Raw genomic sequence first — 13,951 nt, forward strand, 5'->3', positions numbered from 1 at the left:
CAAAATCTTGGTCTGGATTTTTACATTCTGGACCTAAACAATCCACCTATGACCCAATTCAATCCTAAATGAGTACATACAACCCAGAAGTCTCGTTTTCCAAGACTGCTTGCTGAGTGCCTTTGTCAGGGAGGACAAAGTCGGGGACACTTGTAACTTGTCTCTTGATGGTCCTGAGAATGTCGACCCTGAAAATCTCTGACCTGCATCTCCGCGGTGTCATTAAGTTTGGCCCCATATGAAACCATGAGCTAACTGCTGTCCTGGGACTTTCAGGAGGGGTATTAATTACCCCCAAAACAAAACAGGAGGTAAGTACTACTCTGAGCAGAGAGGCAGTAGGAGCACCAGCGAACAGTAACTGATGTCATGCCAGTAAAAAATAATGCTAAAAGTCTGGCCGCCACAGAAACGACTTGGTGCCCTTTTTAGTGTTCAGGGTCAAGAATGCTAATTTAAAGCTGCAAGACGTTAGCACAGAGACGCCCACAAGCTCGCTTGTCACTTTTCAGATCTGGAATCTTTGTGCTTGATTTGGGGGGGGGGGGGGGCACGGGTGGCCGGGGTGACAGAGATGTCGTCTCCTTCATACCTCTTGCTGCAAAGTCACTGCAGACTAGGCCTTAAACAAACCCTCACTATGCTAAATGCTACAGCTGCAGTATCTCACTGCGTCAACGTGAAAAAATACAATCCCACTTCCAATTAAATAGAATCCCAAGAACCCAGTAAAACGCATAAAAATGCTTTGCCCCCCCCACCCCCCCACCCGGTGCCTGCACTCGGATGCCAACTTGCTCCAGTGGATTGTGTTTGATTTTTGGAAGGCCGACGAACATGTAAGAAATATTGCGGCGTCATAAAGACACGGATGCAGCCTGATGGCATCCCAGTATGTGCTACATTTCAAACAGGATGGCCACACGAGGTCATGCCTCTGCAGGATGGGTATTAAATCAAAATCCTCCTTCCATTTACACTGTCATCAATCCATCTTCTAACTTGTTTTCCTGGTCTGGTCCAGGGGGGCAGGGATGCCATGTCTATCAGAGGGCACTACTCACATACATTCTGAATCAGTCTTTCTCAACCCCGTCCTTGCGGACCCCCAGACGGTCCATGTTTTTGCTCTCTCCCAATTCCCTGGCAGTTTTGAGAGAGCAAAAATGTGGACCGCCTGTGGGTCTGCGAGGGCCTGGTTCAGAAACCCTCCTCTAAATCGCACTCCACGTGTAATTTTGAGATGCCAATTAGCCTAACTGTATATCTTTGCACTGCAGGAAATATAGGGAGAATGTGCAAACTGTCAATGGTGGGTGTGAGGCAACAGCACGCCCCACTCTGCCACGTTCCGTTAATACTCCACAAACTGAAATTATACATTAGGTAAGTAATACGACTGGAATAACGCATTTTCTGAATGGATGGGGAGACACTGCCCTCTGGTGTCCAGACATGTGTTGGCAGTTTGCATGTTGTACATCTCAGTGGGCGTTGCTCCGTCTTGTGCGGATCCGTTTGAACAACTTTAAACGTCTTTTTAAAATTATGCTAAGGCGTTAGCGTTAATAATGTAACGCTTTTCGTGTTCATTAAATTATTTCCAAGTCAGTGCTCCAGCCCATGTATATCTAATGGATGACTAATACGATTAATTCCTAATTGACATAATCACTTTGTTTTGCATTAATCTGATCATAGTTCTTCGCATGAACGCCTGTACACACAACACAGGAAACCTTGTAGTATCTGCGAGGAATTTCTCCAGTTCTGCCCCTTTCAGATCACAGTGATGGATCATTATCCCTCATAATGTGCCACAGAATTTGAACAAAAAGGCATAATGCGATTCTTTTCAGAGGGCTGGTCGGTACATTATGCCCAGGCGCAGACTGTGGAGGTTTTTCCCAACACTGAGCCAAACAGTCTTGGCAGTAAGCAGTTAGTATTAGAGTATTTGTGGAGCTGCACATGTTGAAGATCAGAAGTCCAGTAACTAAAATGTGTCTTTGTATGTTCCACTGAGGAACTTTCTAGATATTCCTAAGCTACACCCCATCACCTTGGTAGATAGACCTTGGGAGTAAGAAGACATTATCTCTAGAGATATATTTCCCCAACATGATCATGCTGCTTGGTTCAGCCAACAAAACATCTGGAGAGTTTAGTGCATTTAAATCCAGCATATTTCCCAGTAGTTGCTGTATTTCCTTGCATATACATCCTGATTTCACCCTTTACATTTTTTGTTCCAGGCTCTGCCACAGTGTCACCACATACATACATGATACAGATTTTGTGCACAAGTGGTTAAATCTTCCCCTGTTTAAATGTGGGACGAGGTCCCAATGACCTGCATTAGCACTGTGATGTACGAATGTTTTGAAACAGCCATTTGGTGGCAGCAGAGAGCTTAGCAGGCCGAGGACGTTTCGCTAGGAAAAGAAAGTCTGGGAAAATGAGTTGTTGGAACTAATTGCCCTAGTTTGAGAGATGGCATTTATGATAATCTTTAATGGCGCAGTTCTGCCTGCTGTTTTGCCAGATGAATACCTGCTCATTGACAAATGAAGCACCTCATTTAAACCTCTGCCATGATCTCAAGCACAGCTTGACAATGCAGACACTTATATTACACACTAAGACAGCTTAAACATTTCTGCAGCTTCCACCCGAAAATAACACATTACTTATATGGAACGGAGTGATATTTTTAAATGTTATAATGTCTATATCTGAACACAACATAGTTATCTTCACTAATTTTGTTTTCATTCAGTTTGGTTTTCATCATTTCATTTCATTCGCCTAATTCAGAAAATCTGTTTTAAATTAGTAGTTTCTTATGACTAAATTAATTCTAAATTTGTGGTTTAGTTTTAACAAATCCAGGCAGTTAAAAAAGTCTGCATTTACAATTTCAGCATTTCATTTTCAACATACCTACTGCTTGCAAAATTTTAAAAAGCACCAATTTATATGGAATTTGCATGAAATTCTCCTTTCATGGCTCTTTCAAGCAAACTGACCATGACTAGATAAGTACCTCAGAGAGTCCACATTAGGGAATATTCCTCCTTTGAGATGTAGAACGTTATTATTTTGAGGAATCAGATCACATGCCGTGCGGAAATCTTGGGAATTTGAGCAAATTTTAATGAGGATTAAGAGCCTGGAGTGTGTGCCAGACAACAAAATGTGCTGTTAAAATATTACAGACTTAAAAAGACAATTCTTGGGCATGAAATAAATCTCCATGCGCAGAAGGTTCAATCTTTTTAAAGGTCTAAGCAAACACATTAGGCTCCTGAGAAAGGTATCAAATCACTGATTAACGTTTTGCAGTCACATTACGGCCCCCCAGAAGGGCTGAATTTTATCAATTTCCTGCAGATTTCGCCAAGGATGACATTTCCTGCCCCCACCTCACAGATGCAGTGATTTGCCCCAAACGCACTTGCTTATCAACCCACGGCAGTGACTGACTGGTCCTCACCTGCCCCCCCCCCACCCGAACACGAGGCCATTTCGGCAGGTAGCCGCTTGGGAAGGGGGGCTGGGTGTTAACTGCGTGTCTATTTAAACTCCAGGACCACAGTGACTCCCCCCCCCCCCCCCCATTTACTGTGCTCCGTCACCCTCCCTCCTGATAAATGCTGCATGTTTCTGCGATTCACCCCTATTGACTGCACACAAATCTGCGAGCCGCCTTCCCCTTGAACTGCCCCCACCGCTTATAATCTCAGCATTCCTCCTATTTAAAAAATGGAGAGAAAATAAGGTGTCTCCTCCGCTTACGCTCCAAGGGAGCAGGAACTCCCACAGACTGAGGAAGAACCTGATTCAGCTCAGCCATCTCTGCGCTGGGAGGTCCCCACAGAGAGAGACGTGCAGACGTGGGGGGGGGGGGGGGGGGGGATTGGGACGACACAAGCCTGCCCCAGGCCTGCCGGCATCTGGGATTCAATTTAGGAACAACTAGCGTCCCCCACCCCCCTCCTTTGGCGAGGGGGCGGCTGGATTTGAGTGGTGCGGTGAGGGAGTCAACAAAACAGTCAGTGGCTGCAATCAATAAATTTGTGGAGGCGTTTATCAAAGCGATCTTTTCTGTAAACGCAGAGGAAGCCCCCCCCACCCCCCCCTTTAAGTTCACGGCCGAGTAAACAGGCTAATATGGCAGCACAGCCTTCTGGACCTCATCTCCGTGGCTAAAAACATCTCAAGTGACTCTGGTTATACTTGACTTCCTTTCACCTCCTCACCCCTGTGACCTCCCTGTAGAAAAATTGCACTCATTGCCAGGTACCTGAATGGCTGGAGCCCCAAAACATTCCTGGGGGCTTGCGGTGGGGGCCACCGGTGGGCTGACCCCAGGCCCAGACTCTTGACCCCGGCCGTGTGAACCTACGTCTGGGTAAGGAAACACATGGAGATCTTTATTGTTCTACCACCCCCCCCAAGCCCAGGCCAGGGAAACCCCTCCCATCGCGCCGTGCCCAAGGTGCTCCTCTTATTGCTACAGACTCCAACAATTTTACACATTTATTTATGAAACATCTGGACAAGTCAGTGCTCCTCCTTCTGATCGTTGCCTGCAACGTGTTTCTGGGAAACAGAAAACATACTGAAAGCCTGATTTATAGAGCAGAAAACTGGCCACAACAGCTCAAAATACAAGGATCTGATTTATCCCCAGGAAGCAAACAAGGTGCTTAAAGAAAGAGACTAAGTTAAATAGCTGCAACCTAATTTTCAAACCAACTGAGTGTGCAAATGTCCGTCTCACACTTCCACACTTAGCCAAGTAAAAATGAGCTGTTTGTAATGGCGGCTCAACAGTGTGTTTCGTCGATCACAGCCTGTTACAGGCAGCAAGCAACTTCACTCTCCTCCACACGAAACCGTGCTCGCTTAACCAGGAGAAATCAGTGTCCTTGTGTCGGGCCCCTGCAGACGGCCCCGGTTCATTGTGCCGTCACGGTGAAGCACCGCTTCCTCCAGCAGGTGTCAGTGTCGACACGCTTCACTGCAGCGTCAGCGGCAGAGCTTTGTTCTGCGGATTGTTATGAGGTGTTGCTGAGCACGCCATGCCTGCAGCGCCGTGGACCGTGGGGAGGCGTGTGTCGCCGGGGCCACATAATTATAAGGATAACACATAATTAACGGGGGCTGGAAGAGGTGCACTCCACAGGAATGCCTGTGCCCACAGCCCACAGACAGATCCGCTGGCTTCCACCCCTGTCCTCGGGCACAGAGACAAGACTCACCACCACCTCCCTGAATGGGAACCACATCCGACGCTTCACTGGACAGCCTGGGGGTGCGACGGCCCAGGATTCTGCTGCCCAAGACTTGGCTAACGACACCCTGAGAATCTCACGGCTGTGTCAGTATGCGAACCCAAAGGTGAGTGACTGTACCGGCACACTTTGTCGGTTTGTTCCCCCTAGTGATTATATTGCACAATATAGTCGGGGTGCAGAACTGCACTGTGGTCTACCAGCCTCAGCGGAGGCGGTGGGGGGGTCTTGTCCCCCAATAAACTCCACACACTCTGCAGCGCAGCTGCGACGAGAAAAAAACACACCAGCCAACACCAGCCATGGGCAAAGGGGGAAAAAAATGCTTTAACTATGACAACCAGCAGACAGAACACAGGACCACTATTAATGGTTTAGCAATTACCGGGCTATTATCTTAACGACGGTAAGAAAACAACAATAAGTTCCCAGTGGTACGATTTAAGCTGTGAAACTTACAAATGACATTAATTTCCTGTGGATAAAATAAATACCTTATGGTGTTTGGTTCATTTGCCGTGGAAATTGTAAGGCAAAGAATGATGGAGGGAGAGGAGTGACGAATACGGCGGATAGCAGCCCCCAGCTTTTATGGAATAAGAGAATTAAAAACCCCCTCAACGAAGCGATGCTGCGTAATGCTGTGGGACCTGTCAGGTGAAAGGTGCGTGTTCCCACAGCAGAGCCCAATCGGACCCGCTCCATGGACAGTCATCATCAGGCAGCTCCGGAGGCAGCCCTGAGATTGTGATTAGCCCCCCCAAGGTGTCTTCTCGTGGTTGTTTGGGTTCTGCAAGGTCTGCTGTTGTCCACAGTCAGCAGGTGAGAGGCAGAGCCCTGTGACAATCTTCCCCTGGATGTGTTTGCAGGGCTTGGGCCTGTAATGATGTGTTTGTTTGTGTAGTAATGTGGAGCCAGTCTGACATCTGGTCAATATATTGACTGGTTCAAGGCGTCATCGCATGGTGAGCTGCCTAGGTGGTACAGGGCAGGGGAACAGGGTGGCAGTCCTATTACACACACACACACACAGGCTAGTAATTATATCTTTGTGGGGACTCTCCATTAATTTCTATGGGAAATCTCTAATCACAAAATGACACCCTTAACCGTTACCCAGCCCTAACCTTAACCATAAGTAACTAAACAAAATACGAGACGTTTGGCATTTTTAGTTATTTGATTGCATTCACAGATCTTTGTGGGGACCAGAAAAATGGTTGCCACAACGTCAAAAGAAGAAGTTTTTATTACATTGTGGGGTAATTTGGTCCCTACAAAGTAATATAAATCTAATGGACACACACACACACACACACACAGCTCATAATCCTATCCTATCCTATCGTGTGCACTCTCCATTCATTTCTATGGGCATAATCCTGACTTTGATAACCCTAACCCTTACCCAGCCCTAACCTTAACCATAAGTAGCCAAACAAAATAGAAGACCTCTGCCATTTTTAGATTTTTGATTGCAATCACAGATTTTTAAAAAATTGAGGTTTATATTGTGGGGGCCTGAAAAATGTTCCCAGAAGCTAAAAAGCAGTGTTCCCTTGTTACATCCTGCCCCTTCCTGTTCCCTTGTTATATCCTGCCCCTTCCTGTTCCCTTGTTATATCCTGCCCCTTCCTGTTCCCTTGTTACATCCTGCCCCTTCCTATCCGCTTGTTACGTCCGGCCCCTTCCTGTTCGCTTTTTACATCCCACCCCTTCCTGTTCCGTTGTTACATCCCGCCACTTCCTGTTCATTTGTTACTTCTTGCCCCTTCCTATCCGCTTGTTATGTCCTACCCCTTCCTTTTCGCTTTTTACATCCCACCCCTTCCTGTTCCGTTGTTACATCCTGCCCCTTCCTGTTCCATTGTTACATCCCGCCACTTCCTGTTCACTTGTTACTTCTTGCCCCTTCCTTTCCGCTTGTTATGTCCTACCCCTTCCTTTTCGCTTTTTACATCCTGCCCCTTCCTGTTCCCTTGTTACATTCTGCCCCTTCCTGTTCCGTTGTTACATCCCGCCACTTCCTGTTCACTTGTTACTTCTTGCCCCTTCCTATCCGCTTGTTATGTCCTACCCCTTCCTTTTCGCTTTTTACATCCTGCCCCTTCCTGTTCCCTTGTTACATCCTGCCCCTTCCTGTTCCATTGTTACATCCTGCCCCTTCCTGTTCCCTTGTTATGTCTTGCCCCTTCTTGTTCCCTTGTTACATCCTGCCCCTTCCTGTTCGCTTGTTACATCCTGCCCCTTCCTGTTCCCTTGTTACATCCTGCCCCTTCCTATCCGCTTGTTACATCCTGCCGCTTCCTGTTCCCTTGTTACATCCTGCCCCTTCCTGTTCCCTTGTTACATCCTGCCCCTTCCTGTTCCATTGTTACATCCTGTGCCTTCCTGTTCCCTTGTTACATCCTGCCCCTTCCTATCCACTTGTTACGTCCTGCCCCTTCTTGTTCCCTTGTTACATCCTGCCCCTTCCTGTTTGCTTGTTATGTCCTGCCCCTTCTTATTCCCTTGTTACATCCTGCCCCTTCCTGTTCGCTTGTTACATCCTGCCCCTTCCTGTTCCCTTGTTACATCCTGCCCCCACCTGTTCCCTTGTTACATCCTGCCCCTTTCTATTCGCTTGTTATATCCTGCCCCTTCCTATTCGCTTGTTACATCCTGCCCCTTCCTGTTCCCCTGTAATATCCTGCCCCCACCTGTTCCCTTGTTACATACTGCCCCTTCCTGTTCCCTTGTTACGTCCTACCCCTTCCTATTCGCTTGTAATATCCTGCCCCCACCTGTTCCCTTGTTACATCCTGCCCCTTCCTGTTCCATTGTTACATAATGCCCCTTCCTGTTCCCTTGTTACGTCCTGCCCCTTCTTGTTCCCTTGTTACATCCTGCCCCTTCCTGTTCCCTTGTTACGTCCTGCCCCTTCTTGTTCCCTTGTTACGTCCTGCCCCTTCCTGTTCGCTTGTTACATCCTGCCCCTTCCTGTTCCCTTGTTACATCCTGCCCCCACCTGTTCCCTTGTTACATCCTGCCCCTTCCTATTCGCTTGTTATATCCTGCCCCTTCCTATTCGCTTGTTACATCCTGCCCCTTCCTGTTCCCTTGTAATATCCTGCCCCCACCTGTTCCCTTGTTACATACTGCCCCTTCCTGTTCCCTTGTTACGTCCTACCCCTTCCTATTCGCTTGTAATATCCTGCCCCCACCTGTTCCCTTGTTACATACTGCCCTTTCCTGTTCACTTGTTACCTCCTGCCCCTTCCTGTTGGCTTTTTACATCCTGCCCCTTCCTGTTCCCTTGTCACTCCCATCTATCAGAGTGTGATTCAAGGTGCCTTTCCTGGTCGTACAAGGTTGGCCAGGATGGGGAAGAGACACCAGCACAGATTCCTATTCTTTGGGGGGGAGGGGGGAGTCATCCTGTATGCAATTTTTTTTCATCTCTATGGCTCATTGTCTGAAATTGAAAATTCATGCTCTCCCTGCTCCAGACTAATTGTGAGGATCAGTAAAGGATGGAGGTCTTGAATTTAAAATCAACAGCTCCGGATGAAATGCAAACGTGGGCTGATTACATGAGTGAGATATCTGCAGTGTTGCAGGAGACCAACTTCCACAAAGATGGAAGGGGGGTAATACAGACACCAGGGCACTTTGCTTTAATTTAACTGGCAATAAAAACCGAAGCATCTAGAGTTTCTGCACCTTTTTATTTTCGAAGAGAGATTACAGGTCTTTCAAAAAAAAAAAAAACAGACTGACCAGGAATGATTCGCAAAGCAGACAAATCTGCATGCAGGATTTATGACCATCAGTGCAAATGTTATGTTCTTCAGCTGGAATCATGGAGCTACAGGGAATACCGGCAAGGAGACAATGGGATGGAGAGGGACAGTATGTGTGTGTGTGTGTGTGTGTGTGTGTGCGTGTGTGTGTGTGTGTGTGTGTGTGTCAGCCTCGCTATGGCACTGAATTGGCAATGAATTCGCCTTGCCACGCACTTACACAACATCAGACAGCCAATAAGAACAATGGATTTGCCAGGATAAAAAAGGGGTGAGGAGGAAGGGAGCGACTGGAGGAGAGCCAAGTACATTGTGCCTCAGCAACATGGCTCATTCAGAGCCGTCTAGACGCAACGCCGTATCTGCTGAAAGACACAACTGTGTTTTTCTGGGCCCTGGAAAACTAATTACATTTTTTTTTTTGTTTTTGGGAAGAGTAAGAAATACAAATGAGATAAAAAATGCACGAGGCAGGGTCAATCTGATTATCATCGCGACACAATTACTGTTTCACGAGCTGCGCAGCACAGAGGGAATGCAAAAGCATGGCTTTGCGTCTCTGTCTATTTCTCTGTTGTAATATCTAGATTGGCCCACTCCTTAAAAATTACACCACAAGGGCTCACATTTATAGGCTGCATAATTAGACTTACGTTCAATACCCTATTATCATTTTTTAAATATTGCACACGTAAAGATTCTTCTGTTATGGGTCCTAGGACATGGAGGTACACCAAGCTCTCCAATGCTTAAGAAACGTAAAGAAGCAGTTTGGTTTCTTTAGGATTTCTTATTAAAGCCCCGAGGTCACCCTCCCCGGCCGGTTCACCAGTCCGCAGCCGTGTGCCACGTTCAGAGCCTCTGCGCGACAAAAATCAAAACCTCCAGCTTCAAACGTAAATGGAATTGGAAGCGGTAACAAGGCGGTGCCCACAGTTTGGGAGATGGGACACACACCAGTGAAATGTGACTTGATTAAAAGCCGATTTGATTTCTGCTGCTTCCACTTCCTGAGGGATCTCTACCAAGCTCAGAGGCCTCTGAAGAAATGATGTCAGAAAATGTAGATGCCATTACATTTTTGCATTCGACTTGGATAGGAATATGATGTGCGCGACACAATCTGTACTGATTAATAAGCCCTAAAGCAGGCTTTTGCCTGACATTTTACATGATGCTTTTGATGACCGATTCCTGAAAGGCATATGTTTTTTAGACATGTCAATTCCCCTGCCAATTTGGGGGGGGGGGGGACTGGAGCCTGTGCCAGCCAACATAAGGCACAAGGCAGGGGTTGGGCCACGGCGGGGCAACACACTCACCCACTATGAGCAATTTAGAGGTGCCAATTCACCTAAAAACGCACTTAATGGATAAGGGCCTTTGAAATGTTAAAAAAAAAAAACAGCTACACTGCTGCAGAAGCACGGCGGGAAAATCGTGGACGTGGAGTCAGTGCTGCTCAGGAGCGATTTATGTCCCGAGAGTCTCAGCGAGTCCCAGCTTGGATGGATTTGAGCTGCCCCTTGCCACCAGGCAGGGCGCTGTGGTCGTATTCTCAGCGGGCTGCTGCACACGCCACAGTGCCTACGTTTGGTAATGAGCAGCGTAGTACCGGTTAGCTATGGGTTTGCGAGTGACAAGCGGAACAAGGCCGTGAAGCGCGTCGGGGCTGGGATCACCAGCTCCCCGGCCCGGCTGCTCTTTTGGTTCCCTGCGGCTTCAGCCAGTCAGTGATTGGAAACACGTGCGAATCCAGCTTTCAAAGCCAGATTTATTTACCTACTTTAAATACGCATCTAGCATATGAATCAATGTCTTTAACCACTATGTCACACGTCGCCTCATCTGACCACACGCTCACTTATCGCATTTGTTCAGAAAACAAGAAAGAATCAAACAACCAAGTGTTTTTTTTGCTCAATACATATTGGTAGAAGAAGCATGACTGATGAAGACTGTTTATACGACACTAATATTCATTTAAAGGCCTCAGAGTGTCGAAATAGAGTAAATGGATAAAGCGTAGCAGGGCGGTCATGCATATTATGACTTGTTTAAACTCTGCATAATGCCAGTTCCACTTAGACTTGGCTATTACTCATTAAACCAGAAATTACAAATAAATACTGACCTCGATCAACTCTGTTTATAATAAATATAGAGATGAAAGCGTCAAACAATTTAATAGGCTAGTCATTTCGCTTAATCAGTCTGCAGTGAACACTTTTCCAAAACAAATTCACTCAGGTTCATCATAAATAGATAAATCAATCCATCCAGCCATCCATCCACCTTCTAACCCCTTTGGGGGGGCGGGGGGGATGGGGGGGGGGTACTGGAGCCTGTGCCAGCCAACATAAGGCACAAGGCAGGGGTTGGCCCATGGCGGGGCAACACACTCACCCACCATGAGCAATTTAGAGGTGCCAATTCACCTAACTGTGTGTTTTTGGACAGCAGGACCAACCTGGAGTACCCAGAGGAAATCCACATGACACACAGAGAACATGCCATACCCACACGCAGGGAGCTGGGGCGGGGGCGGGGACAGGGCGGGGGCGGGGACAGGGCGGGGGTGGGCCTCAGAGCCCAGAGCCAGAGGTGTGAGGCAACAGCGCCACCCACTGAGCCCCCACTGACAGCTAAAGCTTAAAAATTAGATCTTCATAGTTCAGGAAACCAGTCTGAAACCTGACAACATTTATCCAGTTTATAGAGCGAACGTCATACCTGTGCACCAGAACATTCAGTCTCACTTCAAAGTGAACAAAGGAAATTCTTAAATAGTTTTTCCCCCCCATTTTTTTCTTACAAAAACACCCTGCAGACCTTAATTGATCTCCATTCTTTGAGTGTCTGTTTATAATGGAGTTTATAATGGAATTTCTGTCACCAGAAAAGATGCAACGACTCAGGTTCAATTTGGCAGAATCAAGTGGATTAAAACAGGCTCAGAAAATCGTAGTGTCTCCTTCAGGTGATTAATATGGTTATTTGAGGATATTCTGGAACGCCATATACATGGTGATATAAGGACATGGTCACAGTAATCTTACAGCGTATGATACACTAGCAAAAAAGAGTACAGTGTAATGTACAGTATAACATATAATACAGCAACACTACATCTCTAGCAGACATTAGCTTGTCCTCATTTTCACTTTATAAACATGCCCCATAATGACTGATGCTCTGGATATTTGTATGATGCTTCCTCACTCTCTGAATGCGGGGTGTATCAAATGTAGGTGTCCAGAGGAGAGTCTGGATTGTCCGCGCTGCTGATCCCGGATCCCTCTTCACTTCTATTCCTCCATTTAAGAAACAGGTTTTCGAAAGGATTTAACACATTTTTCCTGAGCTGGAAGCACAAAGTGTCTTCATTGGTAAAAATGGAGACTTGCAAATGAAAGCCTGTATGTCCAGATGTAAGCACATGTGACTTGCTTTTACTCCCTTGATTTTACGGAGGATTAAAGCCCATGAACGCCCCCCCCCCCCCCTCCCGCTTCAGCACCACCTGGCTTTCGGAGGCTTTGAACTGTTTCCAGTGGAAATGTGCAGTCTGTCTTCTGTCTGCACGTTAGCCTACCCTCACCCCCACCACTACCATTCACATGCAGCCAATTAAAACACAGCGCACGCTGACCGTGACCGGCGTGCGAGGGACGTTTCATTTTGGCATTTAATCATTGCTGCGCTGCAGGTTTGCAGGTCACATGCGGTGATTTAAGGATCGTCCGAGTGCACGGAACTGTCCCCCTCCCTAGGATAATCCACGCTTTTCTTGGTAAAAATGTTCAGCCTTCATCTGAACTGCATCCATCTCATGTGGTAAAACAGCTCTATTTGTTACTATAAGAGGGTCATTTATGGGATGTCCAGTGATTCTTAACCAGGACACCCTGCCCTGGATGTCGTACCTGCCCTACATCGTTGGACTGAGATGTTGCATTTCTCACACCCTTTCACCTTATGGGTAAACATAACCGACCAGGTAACTGACCGCATGACTGACCACAGCCATCTCCTGTCAGACCTCCCATGGCCGGCATGCTCAGTGCATGCGTCTCTCTCTCTCCACCACATGACTCGTGTACCAGTGAGGCGATCATGTTGCCAGCAGGAACATTCTATTTGCGCGTAGGGGAAGCTGGGCTGTAATCTGTCCCCTTCATCATGGCTTTCCCAATCCTATTGCCCCCAGCACTGATACCTACAGCGTGGGTCTCACAGAGACTTTACCAACCCACACGCTGTTTGTCATGCTACTTCTGCTGGGCTCATCCTTAAGCGTTTGGTTTCATGTGTGCAGATCACAGCCTTCCCAGGAAGCAGCTAGAATGTTCTTTGCCGTTTCATGCCATGCAATTTTCAGTAAGCTAAGGATTACCTCCCGGAAAGATGTATTTGAGTTTCAATGCATGTATATTATAATATAAGAATATTGTTTCCAAAACTTCTCATACAAATGAAACGAGCTATTGTTCCAGACATTTCTTTTTCTGATGATGTCAGAAGGTGTCCCTTTTTAAAAAAAATAAAATAAAAGGAGTACTGTATCAGTTCTCCACTCCGGGAATTAGTAACATTTAGGTCATCAGCTGGTACAGTACAGAGTAAACACAACATGATTCCCCTTAAATAATCTCTGATTGGTGGATTTGATTAACAGTGGTATTGGTATTGCATGTGGAAGCAATTACTGGATTTATTCTGGTGATGTAATTAAGGCCATTTCAGCTGCCAGGTTTCCTTCTGATCTTAAATATAGATGCCTTCAGAGGAGAGAGACGAACAGGAACAGAATGATACTGCAGCTACCTGTGATTAATCGGCGTCCTTTCATATGATGTATGCCTTTGA

The sequence above is a fragment of the Paramormyrops kingsleyae genome, chromosome 11, assembly GCF_048594095.1.
Source record: "Paramormyrops kingsleyae isolate MSU_618 chromosome 11, PKINGS_0.4, whole genome shotgun sequence".
Classification (NCBI taxonomy): domain Eukaryota; kingdom Metazoa; phylum Chordata; class Actinopteri; order Osteoglossiformes; family Mormyridae; genus Paramormyrops; species Paramormyrops kingsleyae.